The following is a 21789-nucleotide window of genomic DNA, read 5'->3' as shown; positions in this document are numbered from 1 at the left end:
GATTATCATTAATAATTGAGTTTTTATTGATTTTAGAGTTTGAATTAATCAAATTGTTTAAATTATATTTCTTTAAAGGTTTATCGTTTAACCTTTTATTAACTATTAATTTTGAATTTTCTAAATTATCTTTGTTTAATATGTTATCTTTATCATTTAATTTTAAGTTTGTTAAATTTATTTTTGATTTTATCAGAGTGTTTGATTTTATCCTTATATTTTCTTTACCTTTTAAGTTGATATAATTAGTGGAATTTATTAAATAAGTCTTATATTTAAAATTTAATTTTTTGTTAATTAAATTATCTTGGGTTTGGATAGGATTTTCCAGATTGATATTGTCTAGATTATTAAACAATGTATTAATTATGTCTAGATTAATATTGACTTTATCATCATTATTATTTGAACTTTCAGATTTGTTTAGGTTTAAATTTGAATTTTTAGGGTTATTAATTATTTTCAGATTTTTTGAATTTTCTAAATTAATTAGATTTATTTTATCAGAAAATATCCTAGAGGTATTTTTGCAAGTATTGCCAGCTACATTATTTTCATAGATATTTTCAGAAATATCCAAATTAACATGTATATTCTTTAAACTACTATTAGTAGGGGTATTTAGGTAAATATTACTCACCTTAACCGCATCCCCTAATTCAGTAGGCTTTTTGATTGGATCTAACCCGAGTTCGGATTCGATTTTTACTTGATCCTCGAGCTCCATCAGCTCCTCGTGGAGTTTGATCAACTGGGTCCAAAGCTCATGTGCATCTTTGTACTTTTCTAGTATGTATAAAACATTGTTAGGAAAAACATTACAAATAATTTTACTTACATTTGTATTTAGTTCTTAGTTCTGAGTTCTGAGAAGGTTTTCTCAATATCAGCCAATAATCAAAGTTTAGACTTCCTAAAAACATTTCATTCTTCATCTCCAGTAGTTGAAATCTTGATCGTACAGTCGTGGTTCGTTGGGGTTCCATCCTTCTTGAAGAGGCATTGGTCTTGCACACATGGAAACAGAGAAAAAGTCCCAAGACTTGGTCTTGGATTAGCAGTGTTGGAAAAAAAAATATAATTTTTCACTATTTTTTTTTAAATAATAAAATATTATTAAAATATTAATAAAAAAAATATTATCTCAAATTTTTGAAAATGTAATATTTTGTCGATACTAAATAATGGTGAAAAGATGACGATGTATTTTTCAAAAGTAGTTTTGGAGGGAAAAAACGAAAGGCGTAAACGGAAAAGAAAGAATAAGGGTTGGACCGTGATCGTTCGATAAAGGGGGGGTGAATATCGATTACGAAAATTCGTCGAGTAAACGCAGCGGAAAAGAAAGAATAAGCCAAAGAGAACACAAGGATTTACTTGGTTCGGAGCCTTTGGCGACTCCTACTCCAAGGTCCGCACACAAGGGTGCTTTCAATGGGCAAATACTAATAATTCGAAAAGGGTGTTTACAAATGCAGTACAGGAATTATATAGTAAAATAAAAATCGACAATAAACATAAATGAGACAGTAAAAAAGAACTTGTCGGAGATCGTAGCGTCGTAGGAGCACAGGAGAGCAGATCGTCAATTCAGAGTCGTTGTATTGAGCTCCACCTTTGACCCTCCTTATATAGGAGGCTCTGGGCGCCCCGGATCCCTTCCGGGCGCTCAGGTGTGACGTGGTAGTCCCAACCAGCGAGCTCCACGTGTCGACGCCGCGTCTTGGATAACATTTGCCTCCGGGCGCCCGGACCACCTTTCTCCAGAAAAAGTCCTTCTCCTGCAAGACAAGGTTAGTCTGAGGCAAATATAATGAATTTCCTGCAAAACAAAGTGTTAGTACAGTTTATAAGTTCAACATAAAGAGTATGACTTAGATTCCGTCTTTCCGAGACAGGAATCTAGTCACGATCTCGACTTAGATATTTGAAATGGATCTAAGCCGGATCGACGCCTAATGTTCCCTTCCCGGGAACACGTCCTCACAGTCACTCCCCTCCAGTGACTTACCTTTACTTACCTGCCAGATGTCTGGTGAGCCCTTCGACCCGTCTGGACTTCTCGCTAGCTATCCGGTCAGACCGTCGACCTAACTGGACTTCGTGCCAAGCGTCCGGTCAGCTCGTCGACCCGCTTGGACTTTGTGCCAAATGTCTAGTCAGCCTGTCGACCCATTTGGACTTCGTGCCAAGCGTCCGGTCAGCCCATCGACTTGCTTGGACTTCGTGCCAGACATTCGGTCAGCCCGTCGACCTGTTTGGACTTCGCCTGCACACTCGGTTAGAGTGTTATATAATGACAAAGCTAACTTAACCCAATTTGTCATTCATCAAAACCTGAGTTAAACCGTTAGTGCTAACCGCACTAACATATTTATCCCTCGAAATTCGACAGAGACTTCACTACACGGAAACGTCGAATGGAGGTATTCTTCAAAACAGAATTTGATATTCTTTTAGTTATGAAATATGGTTTTGTAGTCCCTAAAGACAAGGAAGAATACAACTGGACGAAAAAGGAACAAGCTGATTTCGTTTCCAACGGAAAGGTAGAGTTCCATCTGCTCAACATTCTGCTGCCCCAGGAGGTAAGTCGGATCGGAAGCTACGACTTCGCCAAAGACCTCTTGGAAAAATTCCTAGACCTCCACAAAGGCACCTCAGAAGCGAAGTTAGCAAGCCGCGACATCCTCCTGACTCAGCTCCGGATAAACAATGGCGAGAAGGTAGCGCAACTCTAAGCAAGAATAAAGGAGCTAATAACTCAACTGAACAACCTCGGAGAATCGGTAACAAACCGAGACTCGATCCGGTATGCGCTGAACGCCTTCCCAAGAACTCTAGAATGAGCATCCTTAGTAGATGCATACTACAACTCTAAGGACTTTGAGGTAAGTACGTTAGAAAATTTATTCTCTACCTTCAAACTTCACGAATCTCGAATTGCAGAACCTAAACAAATAGAGAAGTCAAATCTCAATGTTGCCCTATAAGACGAGATGGACGATCCCAACTCTGAAGCATCAATCGACGAAACTGAAGCGGTGCTATTGGTAAGAAAGTAAAATAAGTTTATTAAGACTAATAAATTTAGATCGCAGTCGAGAAAGCATCAACGTAACAGAAGGACGGTCCGATGCTACAACTGTAATGAGGAAGGGCACATCAAGGATGACTGCCCAAAATTAAAGAAAAGGGACAAGGAGAAGTCTCAAAGACCAATGCCTTCTAAACGCAAGAGTCTGAAGGTGTAACGACCCGACCCATTTGGCGGCCTATTTGGCGACCCTCGGGTCGTCGACCGTCGGCCGTGCCGTTACTCACTAGGACTTTCCACCCCTAGCAGTGGATTTTTGATCTCACTTGGTTACCAGGATTCATAAACTCTAATACTTAAGCCTGGAGGTTTAGAGTTCGAATCCTGGGGGAGGCAAAAATCCACTACCAAGGGTGGAAAGTCCTAGTGAGTAACGGCACGGCCGACGGTCGACGGTCGACGACCCGAGGGTCGCCAAATGGGCCACCAAATGGGTTGGGTCATTACAATAAAAAGGCTCATCTCACTTGGTTACCAGGATTCATAAACTCTAATACTTAAGCCTGGAGGTTTAGAGTTCGAATCCTAGGGGAGGCAAAAATCCACTGGCCAGGGGTGGGAAGACCTAGTGAGTAACGACACGGCCAAGGGTCGTCGGTCGACGACATGAGAGGTCATCAAATGGGCCGACGATATAAGGGCCGCCACAAGGGTCGCCCAAGAGGCCAAAAGGGACGGGTCATTACAGAAGGCTATATGGGATGAATCATCATCCTCCAAATTAGAAGTCGAAGCCTTCTCAGGAGTAGAATTGATGGTCAACCATCAAATTAAAGAAGAAACCAGCTCAGAGATGAGCATAGATGAAGGGGGAGGATCATCAGAAGAAGAAAGCTGCGATGAAGGAGGAGCATCAGAAATTGAGGTAAGTAAGGTATGTGCTCTAACTCCCAAGCAGTCCTTTCAGTTCATTAAAGTGCTTACTAAAGATTTAGTTAAATTAGAAAAGGAAAATGATAAGTTAAAATTAAACTTAGCAAAGACATGCCCTCTAGAAATGTACGATAATCTAAAATTAGAGAATGAAAAATTAAAAATTAAAATTGAAAAATTGAAAAATGATCATGAATACTTAAATAAATTTCAAAAATCAAAACTTAGAGTTTATGGAAAGTTAAACTGGTACATTAGAAAACATCAGGAACAACTTAGAAAAGTTTCCAAAAGTTATGTACCTCCTAAATACTTGATTAATCCATTAGGAAGGAACCTATACTGGGTTCCAAAATCTTTTCTAGATTAAATTTTTGTAAATTAGCGCTTTCAGCAAGAAAAATTAAACAGTTAATTTCTTTATGAGGCTTTGTCTAAGAAAGTGATTGTTGCTCCAATAACCAAGAAGGTCTAGTGCCTCACCACTGCCTGGAAGTCGCTTTCTTTAACAAGTTTTTTTAAAATATTTTTTTGAAAATTTTCAAAAATATTTTGTTTAAATTACCTAAAGGTTAGAGTTCTTTGTTAACTTAAAATTGATTTTGAAAAATTCCTATCTCATTTTTACTGTGATCAAAGGGGGAGAGATAGGAACAAATATAGGGGGAGTTAATATTTTTTAAAAATTGGTACTTAAAAAAATTTTTGGATAGGAACAAGTTAATATTTTTTTACTTAGAAAATTACAAATTCTATTATTGTAATTTTTATGCTTAAAATGTTAGTTTAGAAATTTTTTAAATTACTTCTTGTCTATTTTTTCCCTAACTTGAACTTGGGTTGATGCACATCAAAAAGGGAGAGATTGTTGGTCCCCGTGGTTGTTTTGATGTGATCAACCAAGTTAGGTTAGGTCCTGTTTGGTTCTGATCCCTGTGTCTAAGTGTGCAAGAGCTTAGGAGCGCAGGAAGTCGAGCGGAAAACACAGCTAGCGAGAAGGACATCATGGGAAGGGAGTCGACGGGCTCGATGCGTCCGAAGGACGAAAGAGCTGCGGAAGAGTACACCGATGGATGAGAAGAACGTGCACGACATTAGAGGGACGAGAAGCCGGGGCGGAAACCTACTCGAGGAGAAAGCCGGAAATTGGGTTCGGGTGAGCCCTATTTTGATTGGCCGCAATCACCCAAGCTAAATGGACTTCGGAAGAAGAAAAGAAGTCACAAGGAGCTGGAAAAACAAGATGAAGACACCCTCAACAAAGTGTTGGAGGCGCCTCGGCTGCCCACAGGCATGAGGGCGCCCTCATTGCCTTGAGGGCACCCTCCACATTGTCCAGGGTACCCTCAAGGCCATTGAGGGCACCCTCGACCCAGTTTACTTGACTGTTTCGTAGTTGGATAAAGTTTTATCCGATGCCTCGGCTGGAGGCGCCCTCAACCTCTTGGGAGGTACCCTCAAGACTCGAGATTAGATTTCCAAGAGCTATATAAAAGCCCCTGGAGCTAGGAAATTATGAATTCAACTCAGTATTCAATTCCTAGCAACTCTTAGAGCTTTCTTAGTGTGTAAAAAGGCTTCTCCACCTACAGTGAAGGAGACATTTCTAGTGGAACTTTTCAACTACCTTTGATTAACCACCTAGGTTGTAACCAAGTTAAATTTCTTGTCTCTTCTTTTCTGTTATTTTATTTTATTATTGTTGCTGTTTTAGAGTTGAAAGAACTAGGAGGGTATTTTCTTTTTGCAGGCAATTCACCCCTCCCCTCTTGCCGACTCCGCTGCACCAACACTTCCCTGTAGCAGGGATAAATGAAACCAGTATACATAGCCAACAACTACTCATATGTAATTCACAGCCAACATGGCTAGATCTACACACATCCACACAGTTTATAATGCATCCCACATGGCTAGAATAAAGCATAATCACGCAGATAATATGCAGCCCACACGGCTGAAATAAAACATAGCAGAAAACCAAATATCAAGCACAACACATCAAAAACTACTCACCGCGGACTGGGCCGGCTTGACTCTACGACAATAAAAACCAAGTATAAGACACCGCAAGCCAAAACATCAAGTTCACAAGGAATTATTACAATACCAAGTTCACAAGTTCAAAATACCACCAAAATGGAAAAAAAAAAAAAAAAACTAGAAACCTATCCTCGTATGCGCCGTGGGACCGGCAGTCAGGATCCACCTCCAAGTGTACTGGTATCAACTATCTGTTACCTGGCGAAAGAAAACTAGTTTATGGGTGGTGGGTGCTAAGACTCAGCAGATAATAGATAGATAGTGCATGAGTATAGTAATGAACCAAGGATACAAAAGTATACAGTCTCAGAGAGATAAATAGCAGATACTACTGTGAAATCATAGTACATGATCATACCTGAAACCATATCCTAAGCTAATAATATAAGGTCAGTGGTAGCACAAATCTACTACAATGCTGCTCATAACTACAAGGATCACATGTAAGGTAACAAGAGCACATCGTAAGTAAACAAACAGCGGCATAAGTAAATATAATGGTAACAGTGTATGCACGGATTGTCACTCCCACCCACCTCTCTACACCATGACCCTTGTATGGTTGAGAGGTCGGGTCAGTGATAGACTGTACATCACTCCGGCTGCCACTACTCTCAAGTGGTCGAGGGGACAGTTGCATAGTAGCTAACTAGCTATGTCTGCGACGGGGGTCCCTGCTACTCGCAACTCCAGCTATCACTACCCATGAGTGAGTGAGTGGAAGCACGACAGGACAAGCGGCACACTCCAGCTACCACTGCCCATGAGTGGCCGAGTGTGCGGCCCTGGCCAACGACCCTCTCAACCACAAGGGAGATATGGTCGAGGGCATGCATGCAATGACATGATGTGTAAAATGCAACAGTATCATATATATATAAACAGAAATCAGGTATGCTACATGAAGTTGCATGCTCAATAAGATACGTGAATAAACAGTAATCAAACAATTAAGCATGGAGTCTAGTATCTGCTAATTATCAGGGATAACAATGTGAGACTGTATAGATATAAATTTGAACATCTCGAAGGTTGAGTGGATAAAGTATCAAGCACAAGAAAATAATACGAGTGGAGTCAAGGTAAACTCTACTTAATATGCAAATAACTCATGCACTAAGGGCAATAGCTAAAGAAACAAAGTAAGATGTACTTGCCTGTAAAGTAGTCTGAATCCGATGTCACCTTCATCAGACACCAGCCTTGATCAAAGTCCTACGTCAACGTATCAATTTTAACCAAATTCCTATGAATTTAAATAGCTAAACCAATATATGAAACATGTAACATATCTGAGCTCATTCATTACCTTCTACTAATCCTCATTACTAATCTAAACAAATCCAAACCCCCTAATTTACACTCTCAATTCCCACAATTCCAACAACACACTACGACAATTAGGATTACCAAATCATGAATTTGTTCCCTAAATACAAATAACACTGATATAAATTTAACAACACTAGGTATTCAAAACCCAACGCTTTACCCTACAATAACCTCACCTCAGTTAACCCACTGCCAGGAGGTGTTATTGCCGGCACAAGCACAGTGGTGATGCATGCTGCCACAGATCCACAATCGGAGCTTCTACAAAGCTACAAACAAATGTAATCACTCTATTCAACACCTGATCCACACTGGAACCCATACCTAGTTCTACATATCTACTTTCCAATGCGGTAGCTTCCTTACCTAGTGGTTCACGACTGGAGAATAGTTGCTCAGACTGCCCACTGGCGAAATTTGCTGCTGGAATTTGTGGTCTAGTCCTTTACGGTGAGCCACTGCCAAAAACAACTCTCAGTTAACCTAACCTTCTCTACTGACCTCAAATCTCAGATATCCATAGCTATCGAACCCAAAACAACTACCATACCTCAACCTACCTCGATGATAGAAATCACCACTAGCGGCGCAGGGAAATCCGATGAACATAGCTCGGCTCTAGGGCTCGGGAAGGTGAGGCAGCCGCTTGGAGCACAAGTCTTCAACCAAGATCGAGCACTGGAACAGGCGATTCAACTCCAGCGTCACCGGAGCTCAGATCTCCTCACCTAACCGAAGATCCCTTGCGCGAAGCGGCATTTCGAAGGAGAACACTATAGATGAGACCTCCGATAAGTAGTGGAGAAGATCAGAGACTCGACTCGCGACATGATGCCGACGATCTGGTGCGAGGGTGCGTCAAAGTTGAGACCGTCGGCATAATCGGGAGAAATGGTGAGGGACCAACGATTTTAGGGGTTTAGGGCACTGTAGCTTCTTTATAAGGGTATAAAGGTAGGGTTTGATTAAGTTGTGTTATTATTAACTCCTCAATTAACACTACTCAAATGATGATTTCCATTACCACCTTATACTTAACGATTTATCCCCTTAAATTCTACCATACGACCCCCAAATAATTCCAAAAAAATATCTAAAAATCCCCATAAATTACGATAAGGTTATTCTCCTATAACTCTTTATTATTTATTTCCCATATCTCACATTAAGAGTATGAGACTCTTGTACATATGTATGAGTAATTTGAATTCACAGAACAAGGAAGTATTACTTGGGCTAGTTGTGACGTAGTCAGCCTAATAAAGGCAGATACATAGACTATGTCTTAAATCAAGTGGGTATAATACAAGTGAAAGGAACAAGATACGACTCACTGAAGCTACTGAAGTGTTCATAATTAGTTCTGAGGTCAATTGTGATTTTCTGGTTAATTGGGGATCATGATGTACTACTATGTGTCACTCATGATCGTTCCATAATTAAGTAGTTAATCATGGACATCCAAGATAAACCAAGAACCTATTGGGTCACACACACTATGAGTCTCTAAAAGACAAAAAATAAATTAGAGAATAGAATTCTTGGATCAAGAGATAAATGTGTGGTTGGAACATACATGAGACATATATGAAAATCTTTGTTTGACTGAAAGCGTGGATGGGCCACATCTCTTATGAAAGAGTTGGACCTTATTTGGTTTAGTCATGAACCAATTTGGTTTAGCCATGTGAACCAAACCAAGGTTAATGGGTTAATTTTTTGTTAAGGCATAATGTGTTGGATTTGGGCTTTCTAATCCAACTCATTAAAGAGGACTATATATTGATATGGTTAAGAGAGAATTAACATATAATTTATTATTGTCTTAATTAGGTTTTGGAAACCTAAACCTAATACCTCTCTCCTTCTCCCTCTCTCTTTCCACCGACCCCAACAAGAGGGTCTCCTCTTATTGCCGTGAACCACCCAAAGAAAGAAGGTCTTCCTTTTGCTTCTTCATCCTCTTTGATACTTCTCTTTCGCTTGTGGTTAGTACCTTATGAAGGTGAAGCTTGTTCTCTTAGAGTTCTTGAAGAGCTCGGCGTGGATATTGATAGACGCGAGGTTTAATAACATCACAAAATGTTGATACCCTTCTCGTCATAGATCATACGTAAGGTATACATAGAATAATCGTTATTCAATTTCATTTTATTTTATGATCTTGTCTACGTGATTATATCTTGCATATGTGTGGTGTGTGTGATGTTATAAATGTTAGCTAGAGCCCTAGAGCCAATCATTTGATGATTGTATTATTGACTTATTGTATCATATTCTTATATAAATAAAGACATTTGGTTTTTGGTTATTATACTTACTTGTATTGGTGCCAAATAAACTAAGTATAATAACGTCCTTGAGTAGACGGTTCTCACCTATATCAATCGGTTAGTTGAACCGATAGTGAGATGATATAGGGAACACTACTCTTAATCATTCCTAGTCAAGTATTAACATTCAGGGACAATGTTAATGCAATAAGACTAGCATGTAGGTCAACTCGATGACTTGATCTCACAAGTCATGGATATAGAGACATCAAGTTGACACATGGGTATGCATTAGAGAATGTATACTGAATGACCCACCATGAGAAAGTATCATGGATCGTTATATGAGTGTCATATACTTTCTCATGTGGCTATTAGTATGACTACTAGTCCTTAGACCTGAAGTCACCATGGTTCCCTACATAAGGAGTTATGTACTTTGGTTTCGTCAAACGTCACCCGTAACTAGGTGGATCATAAAGGCGATTACTGGGTATGTAACAAATTATGTGGAGGGATATGAGTGATGTAGATGGGATCTATCCCTCTTATATGACGGGAGAGACATCGGTATTCTTGATAGAGTGAGACCACGAAGTGCATGGCCATGCCCAAATGAGTCAATATAGGATATTGAGCTCATTTGATTGAGTGAGTCTACTTGGAGTTCAAGATTTAGATTGATTAGAGGATGACACGGTCTATGCCTCACATTGATCAATCTAGATGTCTAGGATAGAAGGACACTTGTCATATATTGTGAGGAGTCACAATTAGTAGTCACAAGGTGATGTTGGATCTCAACATTCTTGTAACTTGGGTAGTAATGATGTATTGCTAGATACCGCTCATTACTTATGTTTCTAAATGAGTTTAGGGGCATTGCCAACGTTACAAGAACCTATTGGGTCACACACAAAGAACAAGTGGATGGAGATTAAGTTCATATGATGAACCAAGAGGATTAGATTCATTTGATGAATCAAATTGGATTAAGAGTAATCCTAATTGGGCTAATTGAGTTGGACTCAAGTTGATTCATGTGTTCAATGAGTCTAATTTAGATTATGACTCATTGAATCAATTTAATTAAATGAATTAGATTCATTATATTAAATTGGCTTGAATTAAATGGTTGGATTAGATCAACCATGAGAGAGATTAAGTCAAGTTTGACTTGACTTGAGAGGAAGATGAAGAGTCAAGTTTGACTTGACTTTATGCCACCTCATCGGTGAGTTGGCATTAAGTGGACCAATGATGATGCTCCACATCATCATGGTTACTTAAGTGAAGTGTCACCTCATGGGAGTTACCAAGAGTTGTGACTCTTGGTATCCCATGGAAGTTACAAACCACTTAATTAGATGAAAAAAGAGTTTCATTTTTGCAAGTGTAACTCTCATTCAAGTGATCTTCCTCCTCCTAAGCTCTCTTCTTGCTCCTTCTCTTGTCTTGGTCGTGGGTTTCAAGCAAGGGAGAAGAAAGGAGAGTGAATCTAATCCAAGAAGAAAGGTTAGTGAAAGTCATATAGAGAATTTAGAGGAGTGTGTTCTCTTCTTTTCTTTTCTTCTTCTTCCAATCCTACCCGAGAGCCCTAGAGAGTGCTAGCACACTTGTGGTGCTCTTTTCTCCATCCTTGAGTGTTAGAGAACACTTCTTGTTCGTGTGGATATCACTAGAGAATTGTCTACGTTGACAACTTCGAGATCCGGCGTACCTTGGACTTGCGGGATTGCGACGGGCACACATCGAAGGTATAAAATGTTTTTCCTTTGTAGATCTACTGTAGATCGAAGTTTAAAAATCGTACTCATATTTTGAAATCTATCCTTCGCACGAGATCCAGTGGCATGGGTGATTCGGGGTTTTCACGACTTGAAAAAGCGGTTTTCGCGGTCCGAAAAACCCAACAGTGGTATCAGAGCCACGTGCGAAGCTTGTATGAGTTTAGTTTTTATTTTTATGACAAAAATTCAGTTCTATGATATTCTGTAATTTTATGGTTTTTAGAGTTTTTATGGGTATTTTTCTCGTAGAAGCGAAGCACAAGTGTTTCGGCACTTGTAGACTTCGACTACCGAGAAGAATTTTTCCAAACGGCAACGTTTCGCCCCAAAAAAAAATTTTGGGGATAGCGGGCTAAGGCGCTCTTGGATCGCTTAGGAGCAACTCGCGATGGTTAGATCGCGGGTAGGGGTACTGCCCCTAACCCCGCAAGGGGATTTGCTCCGCGATTACGCCCGAAATCGCTAATCGGGACTGCCGGGAAAAATTTACTCATAAAATCTGTAAAATTATAAAAAAAATTACAGAAAATTATAGAAATATATAATTTTGAATTATATATTAATTTTGTGATAGTCATAGCCAAAACGACCCAAATTGGATTTGGAAATGTGTTGTAATTCATAATACGACCTGCGTGTCGTTATGTGATGTGCGTGCTGTATTTATTTTATTTTCACGGCCTGCGCGTCGTGCCTTTCTCTTATATTCTGGTTTTAAATTAGATTTAGACTTGAATGTAACTCGAGTTTCAAAATTGTAATGTAATTTTGAAGCGGTGGAAGGTCCACACGAGACGAAGTTACGAGGAGGGCGCGAGCAACACAAGGTGGTCAAAGGAAGAAACTTGAGAAGCTGTTGACCTTAGGTTGACCATCCGATCTTCTCATTGGCTTGAGAAGATCGTAGTAGGGCCATGACACAATCACAAAATAATTTAATTAATTGTTTATATGTATGTGATGCATGTTTAATTAAGTAGTTAATTAGTACCTAGCGATTAGATTAGATCTAAATCGTGCACATGATGCACCCTTCGATTAGATTAGATCTATCGAGTATATGATATGCATCATCGTTTAGATTAGATCTAAATCACGTCAACTCGTAATGCCTACCATGCCGTGATACCTACCACTACCTCGATCGCATGTTGTTGTTGAATCTGCCAAAGCAGAGCAACACATACTATCTTGGTAGGGTACGGAGGGACAATCTTGGTCCCGCCTATCAACGCATGGGTGAGTACAACTCAATTAGATTGAGTATTCCTAGTTAACTCGGTTGGATCGAGTATAACTATAGGCATTCTTCCAATGGTTGGAAAGATAGGTCAAAATCACATATATATTAACTCTCGGGTGTATTAGCCAAAGCTAACTCGAGTTTTAATATAAATGCGGATTTTGATCCTATAAACAAGAGTTGCATAGAGATGTAATTGGTAATCGTTACCTACCGATCATACTAAGTCTTGGGCGTATTAGCCAAAGCTAACTCAAGGGTTAGTACGATGTAGATCTTGTCCCACATGAATTATAGAATTCAGTGGGAGCATCATTTAGTTAAAGGCCTAATTAAATGATTAAGAATATGATACTTATTTCTGCATTTATTTCTGTTGTAGAATTTCCATGACGTCGAACACGAACATCTTCTCTCTGCGTTCTGTCCTTAAGAAGGACAAGCTCAACGGAGCAAATTTCCTGGACTGGTACAGGAATCTGAGAATTGTTCTCACTCAGGAACGTAAACTGTACGTTCTGGAGCACCCATTCTGGAGGCTCCTCCTGCCACTGCCACGCGAGCAGACCGTGATGCTTACAAGAAGCATCAAGATGACGCATTAGATGTGTCCTGTCTTATGCTCACGACCATGAACTCTGAGCTTCAGAAGCAACATAAGTTGATGGGCGCTTACGATATGGTTGAACATCTTTGTCACCTATATCAAGGACAAGCAAGGCACTGGAAGAGGAACTCCAAAGAATACCTGGAAGATCTTAAGAAGAAGAGAAATAAGATTTCTACTTCAGGTATACATGTTATAGAAGTCAACCTCTCTATTTCTTCATCGTGGGTATAAGATACCGGATGTGCTTCGCACATTTGTACTAATGTACAAGCGCTGAGGAATAGCAGGGCATTGACGAAGGGTGAGATAGACCTACGAGTAGGCAATGGAGCACGGGTTGCTGCTATTGCTGTAGGAACTTACCATCTATCTCTTCCCTCTGGGCTTGTACTAGAATTAGATGATTGTTGTTATGTGCCTGGCTTGACTAAGAACATAATTTCAGTTTCTTGTTTGGACAAGAAAGGATTTTCGTTTATAATAAAGAACAAATGTTGTTCCGTCTATTTAAACGATATGTTCTATTGTAGTGCACCTCTGATAAACGGACTCTATATTCTAGATCTTGAGAGCCCTATCTATAACATAAATACCAAGAGGATCAAGTCAAATGACATGAACCAAACCTACCTCTGGCACTGTCGCTTAGGTCATATAAATGACAAGCGCTTATCCCAGCTCCATAAGGATGGTTTACTGGACTCATTTGATTTAGAATCATATGAGATATGCGAGTCATGCCTACGAGGCAAGATGACCAAGACTCCCTTCAGTGGGCGACTGATTTGTTAGGACTCATACATAGTGATGTATGTGGCCCTTTCAATGTCGCTGCTAGAGGCAGTTATAGGTACTTCATCATGTTTACTGATGACTTCAGTAGATATGGTTATGTGTACTTGATGACACATAAGTCAGAATCCTTTGAAAAGTTCAAAGAATTCAAGAATGAAGTACAGAACCAGCTTGGCAAGAGTATTAAGATACTTCGATCCGATCGAGGTGGAGAATACCTTAGCCATGAGTTCCGTGACTATCTAGCTGAGTGTGAGATTCTATCCCAACTCACTCCTCCTGGAACACCACAGTGGAATGGTGTATCCGAAAGGAGGAATCGTACCCTATTAGATATGGTACGATCTATGATGAGTCACACAGATCTTCCGACATACCTTTGGGGCTATGCTCTAGACACGGCAGCTTTTATACTCAACCGAGTTCCATCCAAGGTCGTGATAAAGACACCATATAGGATATGGACTGGGAGAGATGCCCAGGTGTCGTTCATGAGAATTTGGGGTTGTGAGGCTTACGTTCGACGTCAAGTCTCAGACAAGTTAGGACCCAAATCCGACAAGTGCTACTTTATTGGATATCCCAAGGAAACTAAGGGATATTACTTCTATATTCCCAGGTAGTTGTGGCAAAGACTGGGGTCTTTCTAGAAAGGGACTTTGTTTCTAGAAAGACTAGTGGGAGCACGTTCGATCTTGAAGAAGTTCAAGTTGCGAACAATAGCACTGATGCCTCGATGGAAATTGAACTGGAACCACAAAGTGTTGTGGATGATGTTGTTCCACAAGGAGTTGAGGAACAACAACCAGTTCAAGTAGACATACCTCTTCGCAGGTCTGATAGGGTACGTCGTCAGCCTGAGAGATACTCATTTCTCTTGTCTGACCATGATGACATTGTTCTCATAGAGGATGAGCCTACCACTTATCAGGAAGCTGTGATAAGACCAGATTCTGAGAAATGGCTAGAGGCCATGAGATCCGAGATGGAATCCATGTACACCAACCAAGTATGGACTTTGGTTGATCCACCTGAAGGGGTAAAACCCATTGGGTGTAAGTGGGTCTTTAAGAGAAAGACTAACATGGATGAACTTATCTATAAGGGTCGCTTGGTACCTAAAGGTTTCAAGCAGATTCATGGTATTGACTATGATGAAACCTTTTCTCCAGTAGCGATGTTTAAGTCCATTCAGATCATGCTTATTATTGCAGCCTACCATGACTATGAGATATGGCAGATGGATGTCAAAATCACGTTTCTGAATGGAAACCTACTCGAGGATGTGTACATGACACAACCTGAGGGTTTTATAGATCCACAGCATACTAGCAGAGTATGCAAGCTGCATAGGTCCATTTATGGACTAAAGCAAGCTTCTCGGAGCTGGAATCTTTGATTTGATGATGCAATCAAATAGTTTGGTTTCATCAAGAATGAAGATGAACCTTGTGTCTACAAGAAGGTTGTAGGGGATATAGTTGTCTTCCTCATATTGTATGTGGATGACATACTACTCATTGGGAAGGACATCCCTATGCTTCAGTCTGTCAAGACATGGCTAGGGAGTTGCTTCTCAATGAAGGACTTAGGTGAGGCATCCCGCATTTTAGGGATACAGATATATAGAGATAGATCTAAGAGATTGCTTGGCATAAGTCGGAGTACATACATTGACAAGGTACTCCTTCGGTTTTCCATGCAGAACTCCAAGAAGGGATTTCTGCCGATGTCACATGGCGTGAGTCTTTCGAAGACTCAAGGTCCCTCTTCTAGAGAGGAGAGAGACCGCATGGATCAGATCCCTTATGCCTCAGCCATAGGATCAATCATGTATGTCATGCTATGTACTCGACCTGATGTCTCGTATGCTTTGAGCATGACGAGCAGATACCAGTCAGATCCAGGTGAAAGTCACTGGATAGTGGTCAAGAATATTCTTAAGTACTTAAGAAGGACTAAACAATATTTCTTGATATATGGAGGCAATGATGAGCTAGCTGTAAAGGGTTACAGTGATGCTAGCTTTCAGACCGACCAGGATGACTATAGATCGCAGTCGGGGTTCGTATTTTGCATTAATGGTGGTGCTGTGAGCTGGAAGAGTTCGAAACAGGACACAGTAGCTAATTCTACGACAGAGGCCGAGTATATTGTTGCATCAGAGGCAGCAAAGGAGGCAGTTTGGATTCGCAAGTTCATCACTGAACTTGGGGTGGTTCCTAGCATTGCTGACCCTATTGAGCTCTATTGTGACAACAATGGAGCTATAGCACAGGCGAAGGAACCTCGCTCACACCAGCGGACCAAACACATAATACGGCGCTTCCATCTCATTCGAGAGATCATCGAGAGAGGAGATGTGAAGATTTGCAGAGTACCTACAGAGGCTAACATCGCAGATCCCTTGACCAAGGCTTTGGCACAGAGGAAGCATGATGGTCACACTAGGTCATTGGGGCTTAGAGCTTACACTGATTGGCACTAGTGCTAGTGGGAGATTGTTAGCTAGAGCCCTAGAGCCAATCATTTGATGATTGTATTATGGACTTATTGTATCATATTCTTATATAAATAAAGACATTTAGTTTTTGGTTATTATACTTACTTTTATTGGTACCAAATAAACTAAATATAATAACGTCCTTGAGTAGACGGTTCTCACCTATATCAATTGGTTAGTTGAACCGATAGTGAGATGATATAGGGAACACTACTCTTAATCATTCCTAGTCGAGTATTAACATTCAAGGACAATGTTAATGCAATAAGACTAGCATGTAGGTCAACTCGATGACTTGATCTCACAAGTCATGGATATAGAGATATCAAGTTGACACATGGGTATGCATTAGAGAATGTATATTGAATGACCCGCCATGAGAAAGTATCATGGATCGTTATATGAGTGTCATATACTTTCTCATGTGGCTATTAGTATGACTACTAGTCCTTAGACCTGAAGTCACAATGGTTCCATACATAAGGAGTTATGTACTTTGGTTTCGTCAAACGTCACCCGTAACTGGGTGGACCATAAAGGCGATTACTGGGTATGTAACAAATTATGTGGAGGGATGTGAGTGATGTAGATGGGATCTATCCCTCCTATATGACGGGAGAGACATCGGTATTCTTGATAGAGTGAGACCACGAAGTGCATGGTGGCCATGCCCAAATGAGTCAATATAGGATATTGAGCTCATTTGATTGAGTGAGTCTACTTGGAGTTCAAGATTTAGATTGATTAGAGGATGACACGGTCTATGCCTCACATTGATCAATCTAGATGTCTAGGATAGAAGGACACTTGTCATATATTGTGAGAAGTCACAATTAGTAGTCACAAGGTGATGTTGGATCTCAACATTCTTGTAACTTGGGTAGTAATGATGTATTGCTAGATACCGCTCATTACTTATGTTTCTAAATGAGTTTAGGGGCATTACCAACGTTACAAGAACCTATTGGGTCACACACAAAGAACAAGTGGATGGAGATTAAGTTCATATGATGAACCAAGAGGATTAGATTCATTTGATGAATCAAATTGGATTAAGAGTAATCCTAATTGGGCTAATTGAGTTGGACTCAAGTTGATTCATGTGTTCAATGAGTCTAATTTAGATTATGACTCATTGAATCAATTTAATTAAATGAATTAGATTCATTATATTAAATTGGCTTGAATTAAATGGTTGGATTAGATCAACCATGAGAGAGATTAAGTCAAGTTTGACTTGACTTGAGAGGAAGATGAAGAGTCAAGTTTGACTTGACTTTATGCCACCTCATCGGTGAGTTGGCATTAAGTGGACCAATGATGATGCTCCACATCATCATGGTTACTTAAGTGAAGTGCCACCTCATGGGAGTTACCAAGAGTTGTGACTCTTGGTATCCCATGGAGGTTACAAACCACTTAATTAGATGAAAAAAGAGTTTCATTTTTGCAAGTGTAACTCTCATTCAAGTGATCTTCCTCCTCCTAAGCTCTCTTCTTGCTCCTTCTCTTGTCTTGGTCGTGGGTTTCAAGCAAGGGAGAAGAAAGGAGAGTGAATCTAATCCAAGAAGAAAGGTTAGTGAAAGTCACATAGAGAATTTAGAGGAGTGTGTTCTCTTCTTTTCTTTTCTTCTTCTTCCAATCCTACCCGAGAGCCCTAGAGAGTGCTAGCACACTTGTGGTGCTCTCTTCTCCATCCTTGAGTGTTAGAGAACACTTCTTGTTCGTGTGGATATCACTAGAGAATTATCTACGTTGACAACTTCGAGATCCGGCATACCTTGGACTTGCGGGATTGCGACGGGCACGCATCGAAGGTATAAAATGTTTTTCCTTTGTAGATCTACTGTAGATCAAAGTTTAAAACTCATACTCGTATTTTGAAATCTATCCTTCGCACGAGATCCAGTGGCATGGGTGATTCGGGGTTTCCGCGACGCGAAAAATGATTTTCGCGGCCCGAAAAACCCAACAATAAATTAGTTTATTTATCATTAAGTCTTCCACTATGCATGTTTATGAAATATATTTTTAGTACACATTGCATCAACCATATCCCAATAGTAAGTACCTCATGTTAGTTTTGATGTGGTCAACCAAATCAAGTTAGGTCTTGTTATGTTTGATCCTTGTGTTGAAGTGTGCAGGAACTTAGGAACACAAGAAGTTGAGTGAAAGATGCAGTTAGCAAAAAAAATGGCACGGGAAGCGAGTTGACGGGCTCAATGAATCCGTAGGATGAGGTGCTGCAGAAGAGTACACTGATGGACGAGAAGGATGTGCATAGTGCTTCCAAGGGTCAAGAAGCTGGAGCAGAAGATTGCTCGAGGAGAGAAGGCCAAAGTTGGGTTCGGGTGAGCTCAACTCTGGATAAGCTAGAAAACCACCCAAGCGATCAGAGACGAAGCAAGGACAAAGTTAAACTCTGAGTTGACCTTGTCCAGGTGCATGGAATAAGTCTAGGTACCTGAATTCTGGGCACTTGGAGAGGGTCCGGGCACCCAAAATGCCTTGGTGTGGAACAGGTACCTCGTCATAGAGTTGTTGCTGCATATCACTTTCAGGTGCAAGTCAACAGTACTCTGGGTGCCTAGACAAGGATGAGTTGTTATCATCGCACCATTGAGTAACAATTGTGAGCAGATAAGGCGCACAACTAGGGGCGCTCGGAGAGGGTCCACACGCCTGGAGATGTTACGTTAGCAAAACGGCTAGTTCGACTAGTAGATTATAAATAGAGCCTCGGTTCTCTTTATTTGAATACAACCCTTACTCTACTTCAGTTTTAATTTTGTCTTCATATTTGTACTTTCAAACGTTGTAGGGGGCTTCTTCGCCTCTAACCTAGCTTAAAGAGGGAGACTTTGTTAGTCCTTACATTGCCTTAGATTAGCAACCTTCCCGATTAAAAACCTAATAAATCTTGGTAGCCTTGAATTTCTATTACACATTTTTATTTTTACTTATTAAGTGTTTGTCTAATTAAAGTTAAAAGAAAGAGAAGGGTAATTTTGTAACTTCAGAGTAATTCACCCCTCTTGCCAAGCGCACTGGGACCTACACTTACACTTTCATATGCAAGTTTAACAACAACCGAAAGAAAATACTTATTTTATTGACATGGATTGTAGTTGAAGATTGAAGTATGATGTCGGTGTCATTCTGACTGTAGCAGTTGATCATAGCAAAGTCGCAGCAAATAGTTGGGTGTAAGTAGTCCAATAAAATTAACTTGAAAGTTGGTATAGAATTAATGAAGAATGTTGTAGCCAAAGCCTCCTTTTCCTAGCTAGGTCGGAGGCGCCTCCAATGACCCAAGACACCTCCATCAACTGAACTCTGATTTAATTCCAAGTATTTGGTGCTTATCCATTTGGGGCCGCCTCCAAGTGGCTGAGGGAACCTTCAATGCTTTGACATTATCATCTCCGAGGCACCTCCAAGTCAGCCGAGACTCCTCTAAGGCTAAAACTTCATCCTCGAAGTTTATCTGTTTGGGGGTACCTCCACTCATCTGAGGCAGCTCCAACACTTTGTTCCACTTGCTCTCCAACACTTGAGGTGCCTCAAGAACTATTTATCAGAGCTTTATTTTATGTTCCAAGCTCCTATAAAATATGTTAGTCTGAATCACAAAATTACCTACAACACAAAGTTAGCACAAATGCATAGATATATTTGTGAATTAGATCTTCTCATACCAAATTTAGGATCTAGACTTGGTCTCAACATTGATTTCCAAGTTAGATATAAGTTGGACTAGCATCTATAGTCCCACTAGAACTCATCTTCACTGAATCTCTCTTCTTCAGTTGCTTACCTCTACTTACCATTTATATACTTGATGTTTGATCTCCTGACCCACCAGATCTTCCTGCCATATATTCCATCTAGACTTCAGCCAATTGTAAGGTCCTGCTAACCCAACTAGACTTCCTACCATATATTAAGTCCTTTCTAACTTATCTAGGCTTCCTGCCAGTTATATAGTTCTCCTGACTTAATTAAACTTCAGTCTAGTGTTTGATCCTCTAAACCCGTTAATTCTTTCAACCTATATACTTAGTCAATACATTAGATCATAATATGACTTAACTTTAAACTTTTGACAACATCAAAATATACATTTGATTATGGTGCTCCCTGCACCATCAGCTGTCTCTTTCTAATTAGGTCTATCAAAAGAGCCTATAGATTCTGAGTAACTTTTGTGATCAATTTCCAACATGAAGTGATAAAATTCATTTTGAATCAATTTTTCCACTTGATCTCTTTTACTTCGTCTAAACTCAACCTCAACTGGTTCATCATTTTCTTCTTATTCTTGTTCTTCTTATGGTTTAAATGTTCATTTTGAAGAACTTCCTTCTTCTCGGGTCTTTTAAGAAAACACATGTCAAAGAATGAAGCATTTCTTGATTCAATAATAAAGTTCTTGTGTATTTCCAGTATTTGAGACTAATACACAAGGAACCGGTAAGCACCACTGTTATGTGTATATCTAATAAATATGTAATCAATATTTTTTAGTCCTATTTTAATCCTTTCTAATTAGGCACCATAACTTTTTGCAAGACACCCCACACTCACAAGTATTTCTATGATAGTTGTTTTTCATTCCACAACTTATAAGGGTTTTTGTCTATTTTTATTCGAAATACTTTATTTAAAAGGTAATTAATTGTTAATACATCTTGCCTTTATATGTACTTTAGCAATCCATAGCTCAATAGGCATTTCCTTCAGAGTGTGACTCTTTCACTCAACAACACCATTTTACTGAGGAGTATAGGGTGTTGTTGTTTTGTGTTTTATCCAACACACAACTCAGCGAATAGTGATACAAATTCACCGCTTCGGTCATCTCACACCACCTTAATTTTTTTATTAAATTAGTTTTCAACCTCATTGTTATAGAGAATAAATTTTTCTATAGCTTCATCCTTACCCTTGAGAAGATACACATAATAATATCTTGTGTTATCATCAGCAAAAGTGATGAAGTATTATTCCCACCATGTGTAGGTATCCCTTTTAGATCACATACTTTTGGATAAAACAACTCTATCTAACTTCAAAACAATGTGAAAGCCAACTTGCTTAATAGTGATCTGGATATCAAATTCTTTCGAAGCTCTGGAACATATAACACATTGTTCACAGTAAGCTCCTTGCCCACGGTTATTTTTAGCACCACATTTCCTTGGCTCTTGATGTTCGAGGTCGTTGA

The 21789-nt window shown here is 39.8% G+C and overlaps 1 long non-coding RNA gene across 1 annotated transcript; it reads right to left on the bottom strand.

Moving 5' to 3' along the window:
- Positions 1-7166: 7166 nt before the first annotated feature.
- Positions 7167-8246, bottom strand: LOC121968482. The gene is made up of 4 exons (XR_006108173.1): positions 7906-8246; positions 7712-7803; positions 7522-7614; positions 7167-7228 (listed from the first exon to the last, which is right to left on the bottom strand). It is a non-coding gene; the product is annotated as an uncharacterized LOC121968482 (long non-coding RNA).
- Positions 8247-21789: the final 13543 nt, after the last annotated feature.

Source organism: Zingiber officinale, chromosome 3B (genome assembly GCF_018446385.1).
Source record: "Zingiber officinale cultivar Zhangliang chromosome 3B, Zo_v1.1, whole genome shotgun sequence".
In the NCBI taxonomy this organism is placed as follows: Eukaryota; Viridiplantae; Streptophyta; class Magnoliopsida; order Zingiberales; family Zingiberaceae; genus Zingiber; species Zingiber officinale.
This window is presented reverse-complemented; position numbering and strand designations above follow the sequence as displayed.